The 16,623-nt window shown below is 35.7% G+C and overlaps 1 protein-coding gene and 1 long non-coding RNA gene across 7 annotated transcripts in view; both read left to right on the top strand.

Annotated features, from left to right (window-relative positions):
- Nucleotides 1-6,570, top strand: part of LOC146397759 (uncharacterized) — a 47,084-nt gene extending 40,514 nt beyond the window's left edge. Inside the window, exon 2 of the long non-coding RNA XR_014824919.1 lies at nt 3,233-6,570. This is a non-coding gene — a long non-coding RNA (uncharacterized LOC146397759). The remainder of the gene's footprint in view (nt 1-3,232) is intronic.
- Nucleotides 1-16,623, top strand: part of ALCAM (activated leukocyte cell adhesion molecule) — a 204,304-nt gene that overhangs the window by 44,142 nt on the left and 143,539 nt on the right. The window lies entirely within an intron of this gene.

Below are 16,623 nucleotides of genomic sequence, written 5' to 3'. Positions count from 1 at the left end.
CCTAAAGATCAGTGGGATACAAAGTGTTCGAGTAGGAGAAAGCACTAGTGGACAGAAAGAGTGAGTGTGGTCATGACTGTAGGGGATGACATAGTTCAACAACTGAACATACTTTTCAGAAATTATTAGACTCATAACTAATAGTTGTACTAGTTTTGTTTGAAAATATGGTAGCTATCCCACTTTACAACATAGGATATAGGTAAATCATACAGTTTTACTGTAATCTTCTAATGTTAAGTTCCTACCATTATCATAGCAACAACTGGCCACTAGTGCATTTTTACAAAAGCTAGATGAAATGGAAATTTTGTGAATCAAAAAGTCTTTGGAGCAACAACTTTATGGCAATAATTTATTACAAACATTATATTATAGTATCCTCAGTTCTTTAATATCCTTTCTTCTTTACCAAATCCACTCCCTCCTGACTCTTTGATAAAAATATATAACGTACTTTTTTTCAGTGCCTATGGGAAATATATTGCAACAAGTAAATGTTAGCATTGTCTGTGGAGTCTCATTTGTGTACAGATTCTTAGGGGAGGACAAACAGTTAAACCATTTAATAACATTAGGCTGAATTAATTATCCTAGGATTTCAATATCGAATAATTTTTTTTAAGTGTGAGTGATAATCACATTTGCTGGGCATTTTTTAAAAAACATCTTTCATGGAAAAAAAAAAACAAACAGCAAATACAATCACGTTTTCTTAAGTTCTATACTAATTTTAATTCTTTGCCAGGACTATGCTTGTTTTTCTAATGACTAAGATTTGTATTAGTTCAGTATTAGCCAAATTACCTTAGTTGGTAACACAGTATTTTCACACATTTGACTAGAAAATTATACACACATGTTATTTTATTCTATTAAGTTAATGTCATTCAAATTCAATAATATAAAGGAAAAAAGTCCCTTAGTATTAACGTCTAAAGTAATCAACACTTAATAAACCATGATCCCATAGTTAAGAGATCATGCACTTTTCATAAAGGGAAAGTAGAGCTTGTAAGGGTCTAATTATATATACAACAACTTTGGTTCATAACAACTATTTTATCTTGAGTCAAATAAGCTACCCTTTTTGAATCGATTGGAGAAAGTACAAATAGTATTTTTAAAGACATGCATTTTTATTAAAATTTCAGATTATTCATGTACTTTTTTGTTCATAGGTATACTACTCTAGATCCACATTTTTTTGAAGAAGTGTGCCAGCTCAAGAACTGCACGCTCTTTACTAGAAAATTGTTTTAGCTTTCCATGCCACAATTTCCCTAAGTATGAGAAATCGTTATCTACCTCATAAGATTATTGTAAATATCAAATGCATAAATACATGCAAAAGGTATAGGATGGGGACTGAGCCATAGTATGTTCTCAGTAAATTGTAGGTATCGTCATTTATTTTTATCTCATTTCATCCTCACAAAAGCCTATTGAGTACTTATTCCCATTTTACAAGGCACCATGCTGTCCTAAATCATACATCTATCAAATATCAGACTTCGTATTAACACTTTTTTGAAACCAAAAATCATGTTCTTTTTATTATGCTCAGGGCATTTCAAGCAAAAGCATGTGAATATAGGAATGAGAATTTTTATGATATTGTACTGAAGAATTCACTTGCTTGATTTTAAAGTTATGGATAAATAATATTAAATTGTTGTAAGGCTGGTTTAGGGAATATCTTAAATGAGAGGCATTATAATTTGGGATTTTTTTAAGCGTATAAACACATTGAGAACATTTGGATATATCTAAAGGTGACAGAAAAAGGCAAGTTTCTCTGGAAAAGGACAAGATTAGCCAAGGAAGTGAGAATGACTCTATAGGAATCTTGATGTGACATCTTAGCCAGACTGAAATGGGACCAAAACAATGAAATCATGTTTAAAACACTATATATATTTCAAAGAAACAAATGTTTTGTTGATATACTGACTATAATAGGTAAAGAAGAGGAAAAAGTAACTTACTTTCTAACCCGGGACTCTGACTTCATTCACTTAGGCTGAATGGATCAAAACTGAGCACCTGCTCTGAATCTGCCATTGTGTCAAGTACCGTGAAGTAAGCGGTGGAACTAGAACTTAAACTCTAGGCGTTTTCACATGGTCTTTAATCTTAATTTCATTATACTGCTGCTAGCATGTGGGTGGCAGCATGTTGAGGTATTTGGAGTCTCATTCTAGAGATAGGGAGAATGGGTCAAGTTATTTTAACCATAAATAGAGGAATCAGGGCTAAAATTAAGAACCTTTGTAGTCTTATTCTGTGCTTCTATATTTCTTTCAGTGTCAGTGTTAATCTCTATGAAAAAAATTGTGTTCCCTCTGGGTTCAGGCTGTGCTATATGTTTGGTTGCAGAATGGCTCTATTTGCTTTGCCTTTTTTTTTTTTTTTTTTTTTTTTTTTTTTTTTTGGTGTATAATATCTAGGTAGGATTGAGGAGAGCAGGGAAGCCAGAATTTTCTCCTTTCCACTGTGGACCCTCTCAAGTTGTCAGAGGAGGAGCCTCCCTTAGAGGAAGATTGTGCTTTTAGAGCCTCTGCTGAACACTTTGGATTCTAGAGAACTGATTTTTGTTCTCCGGCGATGATTTAAAGAATAATTTATCATAAAAATTAAATAGATTACACTGTAAAAATCAAATAGATTATACTGTAAAAATCACATAATTACTCCTGTAAAACTACAGATGAAAGCAAGCACAGAAAATTATAGTGTAAAGTTTTTAATTAGCTTCTGATTAGCTGTAAGCTTATGTTTTAAATGTACCATTCAGTACCTTATAATAACTAGGCATAAATTAAGTAGCCACTTGTATGTACATGGCGAAAAATTAATACTACAACTACTAGGCATTTTTGCTGGCATAGTTTTGATATTTTTACTGTAAAAGGGAGTAGATTCTATAGAGTTGGAGTATCCATGGCATGATTATGGGAACGGCAAAATATTTTTTTAGAACGAGGGCAACAGCCTTTACCTAGCGGCTGTGTGGTTCATGATTTGTTCATCTTTCAGATAATGAAAAGTCTCTCTTTCAAAAATGAGATGCTTGGAAGATTTCATTTAAATTTCATTTATATTATTTATTTTCATAGGAGACCTATTCCTCCAACAGAAGGAAAGACTAGCCTAGGACTGAAACTGAGCAGGACTCTTTGGGGCCCCCCTGATTAAAAATCCATTGCCTTTTTTTGTTCCTTGTTTCTAGGAAATAGGCTTCATTCAGCCTCCTTGACCTTCCCTGAGTTCCAAAGGGCAGACTTCATACTCTTGGTTATCAGGGAAGAGTGGGAATGCAGACACAAAGGAGGAGCAGTCAAGAAACAGTAATACCACTTTGGGACATGGTTCTCCTTCCTACTCAAGGAATATGCACAACAGTATCTCTGAGCTCTTCTGCCAGAACTAAAGCCTCCTGCTCAGGTGGAGGATGGAGGATGTTAACTTCAGGCTGAGCATAGGATTCCTGGAATGCTACTCTCTTACCTCACCTCCAACTAATCAGAAGAAAGTCATACAACCTGCAGCCCTTCCCCCAAGTTTTGCCTTGAAAAACTCTTCCCTGAAGACCAGCAGGAAGTTGGGGTGTTTGGGGCATAATGGTTTCTGTTCTCCTTGCTTGACCCTGCGGTAAGCCTTTTTGTGCTTTGAACTTTGACATTTTGGCTAACTATGCGTTGAGCACAAGAACTTGTGTTTGGTAATAAGTTCATAGCAAAACTAAGCTCTATTTTGTTATTTTTGTATGAGCCGTCTTGTGCATTTTGGGTTATAAACTTGTTCCTCATTTCAGGGTTATGAACTGGAAACTTAATTTGAGTGAAAGGGTATTTTTCAATCTATATTTAGTGGCTTTAACTTGCTGGTGACCTTAGGCAAGTTATTTAAACTATTTGGGCCTTAGTTTTCAAATTGGTAAAGTATAAGTTTAAATTGTTATCTTTATAGTTGGTATCAAATCAAAAGAATCATATTTCTATATCCATTCTAATTTTTGAAAGTTCTTGGCACATAAATTCTTTCATTATTATCTTAGAAATCAAAAATACCTAAAAATATTTTTTAAAAAGCAATACCTTAGTATTCTGAGATGAAGAAAAACAAATGATCAATTGCTTTCAAGTTTGCAGATTGTTAACTGCTTAAACAACTAGGTTTCTTCTTAATTACTTTGGATCTCATTGAGCAAAATACTGTAAAATGCATAATCCCATGCAGAATTCAGTAAGATTCAGATTCAGTTCCCTTTCGACTTAAAAAAAAGTGCACAATGTGAAAGTTGAGAGTTAAATTTTATTTGGGGTGAGGTTAGGACTTAAGCTCAGGAGACAGCATCTCAGGTTGCCCTGAGAAAAGGCTCCAAGGAGGTAGGGGAAGGCTAAGATATATGAGGTTTTGCAACAAAGGGAAGGTAGTAGGAACAAAAAGATTTACAGAAAACCAGTTTCTATGGGAAGATGTAAAGGTCTGGGCTTCCTGGAATCTCTCCTTTGATATGCACCCCAGTTGTGAGCCAGTCTTTTTGTTTCCTTCCTGAATTCCATCAGGACTCGTTGGTCCACTCTTGGGAGTGGCTATTCTCACAGATGATCATCACATCTTTAGTTTTGTCCATTTAACTACAGCCCAGGAGCTCTGAAATACTTCCCCAAAGAGCACAGGGAGGACTATCAGGATATAAGTCTTAAAGGTGAAGGGGGAGGTTCATGCGGCCATGCATACATATTACAGAAGCTTGCTGCTGGTCTTGTGAATGTTACTACTAGTCACGGACATCAGTCATCATTGAAGGATTTTAGTATTTTTCTAGCTATGAGGAAGAATTGGATCCATAGAATCTTAAAAATGTTTATCTGAACACCTGTTCTTTCAGTTTTCCAGAGCACAGGGTACCTCATTCCTGGTCTCCACCCCAGGCTCTGTTCAGGGGGTGCTGTGGGTTGGCAGCTGCAGTGGCTCATGTTTTACTCTGTGCAGACGCTGATGGCAACTGCCAAACTTCAATTCACACCCCAGACATCTCTACTTGGACAATGACGATAATTTTTATCTTTTTGATTATTTGTAGGATTAACAGAAAATAGAGGAAGGAATAAAAACAGTTGGCAAAGTTAATTTCAAGAGTGTATATCATTGTATGTTTTTGAAAAGGATTTTCCTCAAGGATATAACTGACCTTGGATATGTTAAAGGAGGTCTAGCCAATGTAGAATTACTACTTGCTTCAAATGCAAAATGTAATTTAGCATATAAATATATTTGTCCTGGTTATTATACATATGGATGGGATTCACAACAAAAGGAATCATTAAAAAGATTTTGGTAAACTTATTTTTTATTGTTTCCATTACTGATTAAATGAAAGCACAATGTAACAAAATATGGGTAGTTTTGTATTCATATACAATGACTGGGATATTTCTCTTACATTTGAACAGTCATTCCTTCTAGAGATTCTGCTACCTTCTTCAAAGCCAGGTGGGATTGTCCTATCCTTAAAGGAATTTTTAAGGAATGAGAAGAAAGAAGGAAAAAAAAGGAAATAATTTTCTTTTCTTCACCACTACCGGTGCTTTCCAAAGAGCCATCACTAGTTCTTAGTAGTTTCTTTGCACAGTAGGGAAATGGAGAGAAAGCAAACACAGGAATGGTAGAATATGTGGAGAAAGGGGAGCCAGGATCACTAAGAAAGCATAATGTCTGGCCAAGGTAATCTTTCTCACTTTTTTACCAGAGGACTCCCACTGGCTCTGCTCCCCCTTTTTCTGCCCTTGCTGCTATTGTGTCTTTCATCTGTAATAAAGAGGTAGAGGAGAAAGGAGAGGAAGATCTGTGAGGTGGAGAAAAAAAAAGGGGGAGGGTGCCATGAGAAAGGCAAACTCTAATTTAGATTGCTTTAAAACTTCCGTTACTGCCACTTTTTGCCCTCTGTTCACTGTTTCATCATAGAGATTGCTTTAAGGTGTGAAGGAAGAACCTGGAGACAGGAAAACTCTAGTCTCCTTCAGTATCCACCATTCTTCATCCATTTCCCTGCCTTATCTGATACCTTAGTTAGAACAAGGGCTCTTTACCACTGAGCTTCTGGCGGGGGTGGTGGTGGGGGGGGTCGGTCATCAAATCGGCTTTACAGTGTTCTTTACTCCATGAAATTTTTGTCAGAGTTTGGGGTCTCTGAGAGTTTGGATGGAAAGAGTATAAAGAACTGACTAGATTCTTAGGTATAGCCTGGATTTCATTTTGGCTCAGCATAACCTAATCCACATGTGCTTTTTAACTCTTTTCCTTAGTGCCTCTCCTTTCCAACTCTTCATCAACCCTTACTTTGCTTCTATGGGCTCTCCTGAAAACCTAACCACCATGTGCACAAAGTTCTTTCCATTGAAAACTGTCGACTAATAATATACAAAAGATGTTTCCAGACAAAGCATTTTAAGGTTAGAGACAACGTATGACATTTACTAAAATAATAGGCAAATCAGAGGCTGAACTGAGATATCCTTTTTCACCCTGCCCCCTGCATGAAAGAATTCTGAAAAAGAAAAATATTCTTAAATCCTTCATTTGTAAATCTGAAGCATCTGAACTAAATATTTGAATGCCTGAAAAGGCTTGGAGTTGCTATGTGCTCTTCCATCACACTACTCATATACTTTGTAAACTCCCCATGACTGAGTAAATATCATCAGACAACCTTAGAATTAGAAGCTTAGGTTTTTTGGTGGAAAGATTTCTCAGGATTAAAAGGCCCTTTTGACACAATGTTCCCCATAGGGTTTAACGAACCTGGAAACAAAGTCTAGAAAGAAAACAAGGGACATCAAGAGTATTTTTCTACCTCTTAAATTTTCACCCTTGTATTCTTGAACCTCTTTTTCTCTTTGATTGGAAAAGAAAAAAAAAATTTAAGACTCTTCTTTCCAAAATACTGTGATATTCGTGTTTTGGCGCTGGAATTGATTAGTTGAGTACTCCATATATTTTTAAAATACTACATGTAATGCATGTATCATAAATACTAAGAATGTACATACAAACCATTTTAAACTTTCTGCTAATCTCATTAATGAAGGAATTAGATAATGAGTCAAAGTACAAAAAGTAGATATTGTGGTCCTGACTTCTAAGAAATATGGCTGTTGCTATTTTTATTTATTTTTTGTCTTTTCTGGGGCTGCACCCACAGCATGTGGAGGTTCCCAGGCTAGGGGTCAAATCAGAGCTGTAGCTGCCGGCCTATGCCAGAGCCACAACAAACTACACCACAGCTCATGGCAACGCTGGATCCTTAACCCACTGAGCAAGGCCAGGGATAGAACCCGCAGCCTCATGGTTCCTAGTCAGATTCGTTAACCACTGAGCCACGATGGGAACTCTGGCTGCTGCTACTTTTAGATGGAATTCATGAAACACTGTGTTTATGTATCTCTTAATAAGTCCATTATTTGTCTTTCCTGTGGAGACATGGTTGTTGGTGTGTGGATCATTATACAAAGCAAAAGTAGATTCATACTACTAATTCTGAAATAGTTAACCAAAAATATTTATTAAAACTAGAAAGTGTGGTTGTAAGGGCATGCCAAAAAACAACCCAGTGCCACAGTGTGCTGGAGTTGGTCTCCATACAGGAATTGGAGTAGCCAGGCCCTTAAGGGAGGAGGAACAAATCTCTAATCTTTATGACTTAGTCACTTAACATTTCTCCATTTATCCTCAATATAACCTTCACACTGGACACAAAAGAAACACTCAGTGATTTTATATTGATTTTATATTCTTAGTTACAAAAAAAAAACCCCAAACAATGCGATTGCATTCTAACCTTTAATTGGAATCTATAATCTATGCTTCAATTTCATGCTCAACTTTGGTTAATAAACATTAAACCAACAGCTTAAATTATTTTACCCTATAATTCTATCTGCAGAAAGTCCATTTTGCTCTTTAAAACTTAATATTAGGTGTCAACCATTCTTTCCACCATCCTTCTCTTGGTTGCCACATCAGTAGACGAAGAGAATAAAAGCATCTGCCTGAAGCAAATACACTGCAGTTCACTGTCAAACAGAGATTCCCAAGAAACCAAACAGAAAAGGAATAAAAATGAGAGGCATGTTTTATTAAATGTCTTCTACACCTGCTTCCTTTATCTTTTAGGCCTATTTACCAAAGCTCTTTGGAAATCCTTCTTTTTTTTTAAAGCCACCAAACATAAGAGCTAGTGGTTATTTTTGTCACTGCACTGAACATTTGTCTCATACCATTAAATTATTAAGGCTAATGGCCTAGTATTAAAAAATAATAATGTTCCCTATATGCAGGGGATCTCCATGAAGGCTTTTCAGCCAAAAAAAAAGGTTATAGTTGCTAAGCAGATTGGTTACTTATTAAGCCAGCATTGTAAATAAAAAAAAAAAAATATTTAAACAGCTGGTATCTCTGTGATCCTATCATTAATCTTCTCCAGAAAGATGGTGACAAGAAGTGATAGTAATAATACTTTCAGACAAGGATAATGAAAACTAATTGATTATGCGGTTTGCATTTTAATTTCAAAATTATGTTGAAATAGTGTACAATCTGATCATCTAAATTCATTTTAGAATTAAAATTATTTTAACCTACAAAATTTATCTTTCAAAATGAGACACTGTGTGTTTATTACTGACTTATTAAATTTGCAATCTGTTAAAATTCATGTCTCTAAAGCACTGTTTAAGAAATAATCATTTTTCAGGTTAAAAGAAAAAATGATGCCTAAAATTGTGATAGAACCTAACTATGAAGTCCGGATGCCCCCTCCAAAAACAAAACAAAACAAAACAAAACAAAGAAACAGTCAAAAAGAACTTACTAGGTAATGAAAGATAAACAAATCAATAATACATACATAAAAAAGTTGTGTATAACCAATCAAAACCTTCAACCTGTGCGGTAGGGCAGTGAATGACAATTTTTTAAAAATGCATATTTTATTGTTAAATATTTTCTTGGATACTACATTTTTGAATAAAAGTTTAATTTCAGAATACTTTTGGATTTATGTAAAAGTTATGAAAGTAGCGCAGAGTTCCTATACACTTTATACCCAGTTTCCATTAGTAACATCTTAAACAGTATGGTACAGTTGGCACAATTAATGAACCAATAATAATTACATGATTATTAAAGTTCATATTTTATTCAGAACTTAGTTTTTACCTACCCTACATTTAGTCATTCTTTAAGGTCTTCCTGACTATGGCAGTTGCTCGAATACTCACACTTCTCCCTTTTAAAAAATTGATCTTGATAGTTTGGAGGAGTACTATTTAGATATTTAGTAGAATATTTCTTTATTGGGATTTGTTTTATGTTTTTCTTATGATAATATTGGATTGAAGTTATTATGTTTAGGGGAGAAAAAAAACCATGGAGGCAAAAATGCAATTCTCATCAGGTCATATCCAAAGGTTCATACTATCAACATGATAGAACAACTGCTGTTGTTAGCCTTGAACACCTGGCATTTGTCAGGTTTCTGCATGGTAAAGTTACATTTTTTCCCTGCTTCCGTACAGTCGTCTTTTGGAAGGAAGTCATTAGTGCAGCCCTCACTTGCGAGTTGTGTATTTATGCTTTGCCTCCTTAATGGTGAAGTATCTACTTAAACAATTTGGAATTATTCCACACAGGACATTTATCTATTCCCCCTTGTTTATCTGTTTAATTATTATATTGGTATGGACTCATTTATATCATTTATATTAGTATGGACTCAGGGATATTAATCTTATAATGCTTTCAATTATATTCGATTCCTACTTTGCCTATTTTGTTGCTCAAACAGTTCCAGACGTATCTTTTGAACTATTTATTTAATTTGGAGTTCTTAGCACAGCACCAGAAACATAGTAGATGCTAAATAAATGCTAATTTACTTGAACCTAAATGTAGAAATATGCTCACGGGCTATTTCCTAATTAAGAAATACAAAGTGTATTAAGAAGAATTTAATCCTTAATTGCAGATCCCCACGTATAACCTTAGAAAGAAAAAATAATGATAGGAAACATAATATATAGACATTGCCTCAGTAATGTGGCGATATAAACAGCCACCAAAACTTAGCAGCAAACAGTGAACATTTATTTAGCTTGTGAGTTTGTGGAGTTCAGCTGACCAGGGTTGATTCTGGCTAATTTTGGCTGAGTTCATGCACACATATATGCATGTATAGGTGTTAAGGGGAGAAAGTGTGGTCAGGGGGAATGATTAGATTCTACTTATGTCTCAGGTAGCTTAACTAGGGCAAATTAGCTCCAGCCTAAGATTGTCTGTTTTCATGAAGGAGGCCACCCTGGGCATGTTCTGGGCAAGCCTGAGCAGTAACATTAGGTACTTTTCTCAAGCCTCTGCTTGCAACACATTTGCTGTTATTACAGTGACCAAAGCAAGGAACAAGGTGATACCAAACTTAAGAATAGCGGAAAGAGATTGTGCCTCCTTAGTGAGAGGAACTACAAAGTGACATGGCAAATGTAGTGTCTACAGGAAGGGGTAAGGAATAGGGCCGTTAAAGCCATCAATCTGCCATATATAACTATGCAGGGGAAAGTGTCTAAGGTCTCATGGGTGTGTGTTTATTGTTTTTGAAATATCTCTACCCTGTTTTGTTATGAATTATGACAGTAAATGGAAGTGCAGCATTATCATTAACTGTCATATTTCAAAAGCTGTTCTTTCCAAACTGAAGACCAAAGTATTTAAAAGTGTAAGATAGTAATTTACTTTTCAATTTTGCACACATCTAGGATTATAATAAAATCTTATTGAACAAAAGCTTTTTAATAGGGGTGTATTTTCAATATGAATGGGAATTTCATGTAGCAAAATTTGAAGTATAATAATGAACAGGTCCGTAAAAAATGAAAGAATCAGCTAAGCCTATAAATCCCCTCCATATACATTTATGCCAGAATTAGACGTGAATAATCTATTCTTAGTGAATATTCAGAAAAGGATAAACTCCTAAGGAAGTCTCCATGAAAATGCTCTTTCAAATAGAGTTATTGACAATTGCATAATATACAACTTGCATATTTGTTGTTTTAGGGTTTGTTTAAAATAAAATAAGCCTTTAGAAATTCATGCATATCAAAGCCTATTTTTTTTTTGCTGTAGGAAAATTGAAATGAAACAAACTGAAATAAATATTTTTTTCTCAAAACACTTGAAGGTAATGTATGAGATGTAATTAAACATAAACTTTTATGTTTACATTTCATGTTCTAAATACAATCCTGAAAGAAGTGGTTTCCGTTACACCTCCCTTAGAAAACTGCTTATGTTTGAGGGAGTGCTTTGTAGTGAAAAAGACAATTTCAGATCCAGGGTTTCAAATCTGGGTTGAAATCCTGATTTTCTCCTTCGTAAAACTGATTTAGCTGGGGTTTTCAACTTCTGCAAGCCTCAGTTTTCTTATCTGTAAAAAGGAGGAAGGATAGTGTTTATCTCATACATACATATTTTTTAAATATGTATATATATGTATATATATATATACATATATATATATTTTTTGGCTATACACACAGACGTTTTTGGGGCCAGGGGCCAGGGATCACACCCACACTGCAGCAGCCACTCAAGCCACAGCAGTGACAACACGAGATCCTTGATCTGTGGAGCCACCAGGGAACTCTGTCATATGATTTTTCACGAGAATTTAATGACATATAAAATGTTAAACTTAGTACAGTTCTTTACACATAACAAGTTCCCTACTAATACTTTGATATCACTGATACATACTCTTATTTATTTAATACCTTACCTTCCAATACTGCCTTTAAGAAAGTTCTTCATTTACTTTCCAGGGTACATGCATCTGCTATCCTCAGGTTTAGATTATCTGTCATATACCAAAACATTGGTTTAAATGTAGGCATAGTAAACTGAATACTACAAAGAAAATCCTCCTACAGAGTCTAAGCAAAACACCATGTCTGGTGCAGTCAGACCAGTATGTTATTAGAAGGATTTTTATATAACTCTCTTTCTAATCATATTCTCTGAAACTTAATGGGAGCATATAAGATAACAAGTTTAATATAACCAACTTGCCCCATGAATATCAGCATTAAAAAAGTTTTTCATATATATGTATATACACACATACAAATGAAACTGGAGAACTTTGTTCAGAATACTTTCAGCTTGATAAATGGCTGTTTAGGAAAGCAAACAGGATTGCATGTTAAACTTACCACTTTTTCCTCCTAGAAGCAATGAACTCCTACAACGAGCTATAATAATCAAGCTACAATATGAGGTACATTTCTAAGAACTGTTCTTAGTTTAGTTCTTCTGCTACTACCAGATGTTTGTCACAGGATATCCTAGTTGATGCCAGGTCCTCAATGCCAATGTTGGTTAAGGACAAACAGGCTCAGTTGATTAATAGATGTTCAATGTGCAGTTTTCAATTCGCAGCTTCTCTGGTTCAAATGAAATATTCTGATATTCCAGTCAAGTAGTTTTTCACTACAAGATCCTGAATATTGTATTGCATAGAATCCATGAATAAGTTATGCTTAAGCCACCAAATTCCTCCTTTACCTTCTTTGGATGGTGCTGAGGAGGTTTCTAACCACAGCTTGACATTACTCCTATCACATTAAGAAATATATGCACACTCCCAGACAAGCTGACACCCTGTAACTGGATTATAGACAGCGTCTTTAAGTTTTATAATAGACATATGATGAACTGATCAGAGTGAATCTACCAATTAGTCTTCATCCCACTGCAAAGAGGTACTTCTGAGTCTGTTCCCAGGAAGAAGATTGAGTGATTAATTAAGGGCAATAGAGGCGTTTCTTCATACTCATACTACTCTCCCCCAAAGTCACTTATTTCATTGTCCCACCCACAGAGATATATATAAGGGCCTTAATTATAAGGCTGACTGGTCTTAAAATATAAAACTGAGGTGCCCTTGGTATTATGAATTCCTTATGATTCATATTAGCTTCAAAATCTTTTCTCCACATGAAATGACTTTCTCTTTTAATTTTTTTGGCATTTATGGAATTAATAATGCATTGCATTAACACAAAGCCTTTCATCCAGGAACTTCAAGGCACTTTTTATTTGTCACATACTATGGTTAGTATCATATGACTACAAATTGATTTTGTGATACTGAACTGAGAAAACATTAAAAAAAAAACAGATGTAATTTTGGGAAAACTTTAAGATACATAAGATATTTCTTAACTGATCATCTTAGTTTTCTATAATTCATGGTAAATTAGACTTAAATGTGAGAAGTTAGCTTTGCTAAGATGTTTCTTTTAAATTAGATTTTAATTTAAAATAGTTTGTCCTTATTTCAAAAATATAATATGGAGAATATTTTGTCTCAGATTTTGAGTTTCCTTCACTAAAAATTTCATATCTTAATATATGTAAATGTATTCTACATTGGCCTTTTTATCCTCTTGGGCAATTACTGAAGTAATTCATAGACCTGTTCTTACTGGTAAGTAGAGATAAATTAAATTTGTCAGGACACTAAAGTAGGATTAGATAAATTATGTTCCATTGACCTAAAAGGTAGCTAATTCTCTAGAAATGAAGCTGTTTATTTCTTACCTCTTGTGTAAGTTTATATTGGGATTTTGAATATGCTAATGAAATCATTGTTTAATGAGTCCTTATTTAGTAAAGCACAGTCTGAATCCATTATTCTGCTCAATAATAATACATATATGTAGAAATTGTGAGCCAATTTTCTTTGCTTGAATAGAATTCTAAGGCTAACTAAAAATTTTAATCTCTTACGTATGTATTTTAAAAACACGTCTCTGGGAGTTCCCATCATGGTTCAGTGGTTAACGAATCCAACTAGGAACCATGAGGTTGCAGGTTCGATCCCTGGCCTCGCTCAGTGGGTTAAGGATCCAGCGTTGCCATGAGCTGTGGTGCAGATCAAAGATGCGGCTCGGATACTGCGTTGCTGTAGCTGTGGCACAGGCCGGCGGCTACAGCTCCAATTAGACTCCTAGCCTGGGAACCTCCATATGTTGTGGGTGCAGCCCTTGAAAAAGACCAAAAATAAAAAATAATAATAAAAAAAAACACATCTCTGGAGAGAAATTATAGTATGAAGCTAAGAAAAATTGTAGTATGGTTTACCATGTTACAGGCTTTGCCTCTGCTGCAAGGCAGTGTTATGATATTAGGGAAATCCCTTAACTTTCTTCAACTGTAGAAAGAGGGCATGTATGTTGATTCCTCAAGTCATTTCAGGCTTCTGTATGATTTAATAAATTGTAACTCATATGGACTGTTTTTTCTCTGCTTTTAAAACGTGCTTGTAGTTGTTTGCTATTGACAAAAAATAATGATTAATTATCTTCCTTAGTTCTGTAGTCAGCAGAGCTGAAGCAGCCAGTGGCAAGTCACACAAGGAAATATATGCTATCTAGAGCTGTTGACAGAAAAATAAATGCTATTCTTTCTCCTTCTGAAATTTAATATGAGTACATTAAAAGGAGGACAGAAACACTGCTAGACATTTCTAAGAGGACATTATGTGATTATCACTATTTTCCTCCTACAGTTACTATATGACAACACCAGCATAGTGCTGTTCATTTCTTCCATGTATAAAGCCTTAAGTAATCAAAACAGTGGTACTGAAGGATATATTTGTTATGACTCTTTCAATAGCAAGTACGAATCTATCTCAAACTAGATTTATAAAAATGAAGTTTATTGGGTCACCTAACTTCAAAATAATGGGATAGAACTGGCTTCAGGCCCAGAATCCAGAGCTTAGATGATGACAAAACATACATTTTACCATCTCTTGGCTTGGTTTTCTTTTGTCTTGACTTCATTTAAACAACTTCTTGCCAGGGTTATGTGTGGTTAGGATGGCCAGTATTACAGTTCTTTCACTCAGCATCTTCAGTATGAAAAGCTTCTCTCCCTTAATAGTCCCAATAAAAGTTCTTCGGCTGATTCACCTTGGCCTGAGTCCCCACCTCTGGGTCACATGCCATCTAAACCACCCATTTGGCTCATGGGATGAACTCTTCTTATTGGCCAAATTAAGTGTGTGCTTATAGCTGGAGCCCTGTAAGGTTGGGAGTGAGAACACTGTTAACCTGCCTGAATAGCATGGGCTAAGATTTGGGAAGGAGTGAGAATATAGTAACAATCAGGTGCTGTTCACAGAAGAGTGAACGACTGCTGAGCTGGCTCAACCCCTAGGTAGCCACTCCAATAAGAAATCAAAGAGGGCGGAGTTCCCATCGTGGCGCAGTGGTTAACGAATCCGACTAGGAACCATGAGGTTGCGGGTTCGATCCCTGCCCTTGCTCAGTGGGTTAATGATCCGGCGTTGCCGTGAGCTATGGCGTTGCCGTGAGCTGTGGTGTAGGTTGCAGATGCGGCTCGGATCCCGCGTTGCTGTGGCTCTGGGGTAGGCCGGTGGCTACAGCTCTGATTGGACCCCTAGCCTGGGAATCTCCATATGCCGCGGGAGCGGCCCAAGACCAAGAAATAGCAAAAAAAGAGAAAAAAAAAAAAAAAATCAAAGAGGGGGAGTTCTGTCGTGGCTCAGCAGAAATGAATCTGACTAGTATCCATGAAGATGAAGGTTCGATCCCTGGCCTCACTCAGTGGGTTAAGTAAGGATCTGACCTTGCAGTAAGCTATGTTGTAGGTCTCAGACACGGCTCAGGTCTGGTGTTGCTGTGGCTGTGGCATAGGCCAATTTGACCCCTAGCAGCCTGGAAACCTCTATATGCCCCAGATGTGGCCCTAAAAAGAGCCCCCCCCCCAAAAAAAAAAGAAAAAAAAAGGGAATTGAAAAGGAAGAAAGGTCAGAAAGTAAATTACCATTCTTTCAACTATATTTTGAGTATTGTTCTGTGTCCCATACACATAATAAAAATTGTTACCTTATGTTGTTTACCCTGGTGAGAGAGACACACTATGTGTTGACCTCTGGCAAAATACTGTGTTTTGGTCTCTTCAGGTTGCTATATAGGCTGGGTGGCTTAAAAACAATACAAATGTATTACTCACTGTTCAGGAGGCTGAGAAGTCCAAGATCAAGGTGGCAGCAGGTATAGTGTCTGATGAGAGCTTACTTCCTGGTGTATAAATGGCCAGCTTCTCTTTGGGTCCACACATGGTAGAAGGAATAAGAGAGCCTCTCTGGGGTCCCTTTTAGAAGGACACTAATCTCATTCATAACTTAATCACAGGCGTTGGGATTTCAGCATATAAAATTGGGGGGACATAAACATTCAGTCCATAATGAGTAGTGCAATACACTTCATGATATGGTAACTATTTGGAATCAAATTTGATTCAAGAATGGATGTGTATGATTAATTCATTTGTCGCTTTTAGTTATAATTTTGAGGATAAATGCTAATGATTTTGTTTCAGTTTTTTTGTTTCAGTCTACTTACAATTATTACCTATAAACCTCTGAAAACTTAATGATAGAATTTTTATTTTTTTATTATTTTTACTTTTTTTACTCAATGAATTTTGTTATATTTATGGTCGTACAACAATCATCACAACCGAATT

The sequence above is a fragment of the Sus scrofa genome, chromosome 13 (assembly GCF_054392235.1).
Source record: "Sus scrofa isolate SSC_HxYL_T2T_F1_AM1 chromosome 13, Sscrofa_HxYL_maternal_Yorkshire_Landrace_v2.0, whole genome shotgun sequence".
In the NCBI taxonomy this organism is placed as follows: Eukaryota; Metazoa; Chordata; class Mammalia; order Artiodactyla; family Suidae; genus Sus; species Sus scrofa.
Note: the sequence above shows the minus strand (reverse complement) of the source record. Positions and strands in the feature narration are given on the sequence as shown.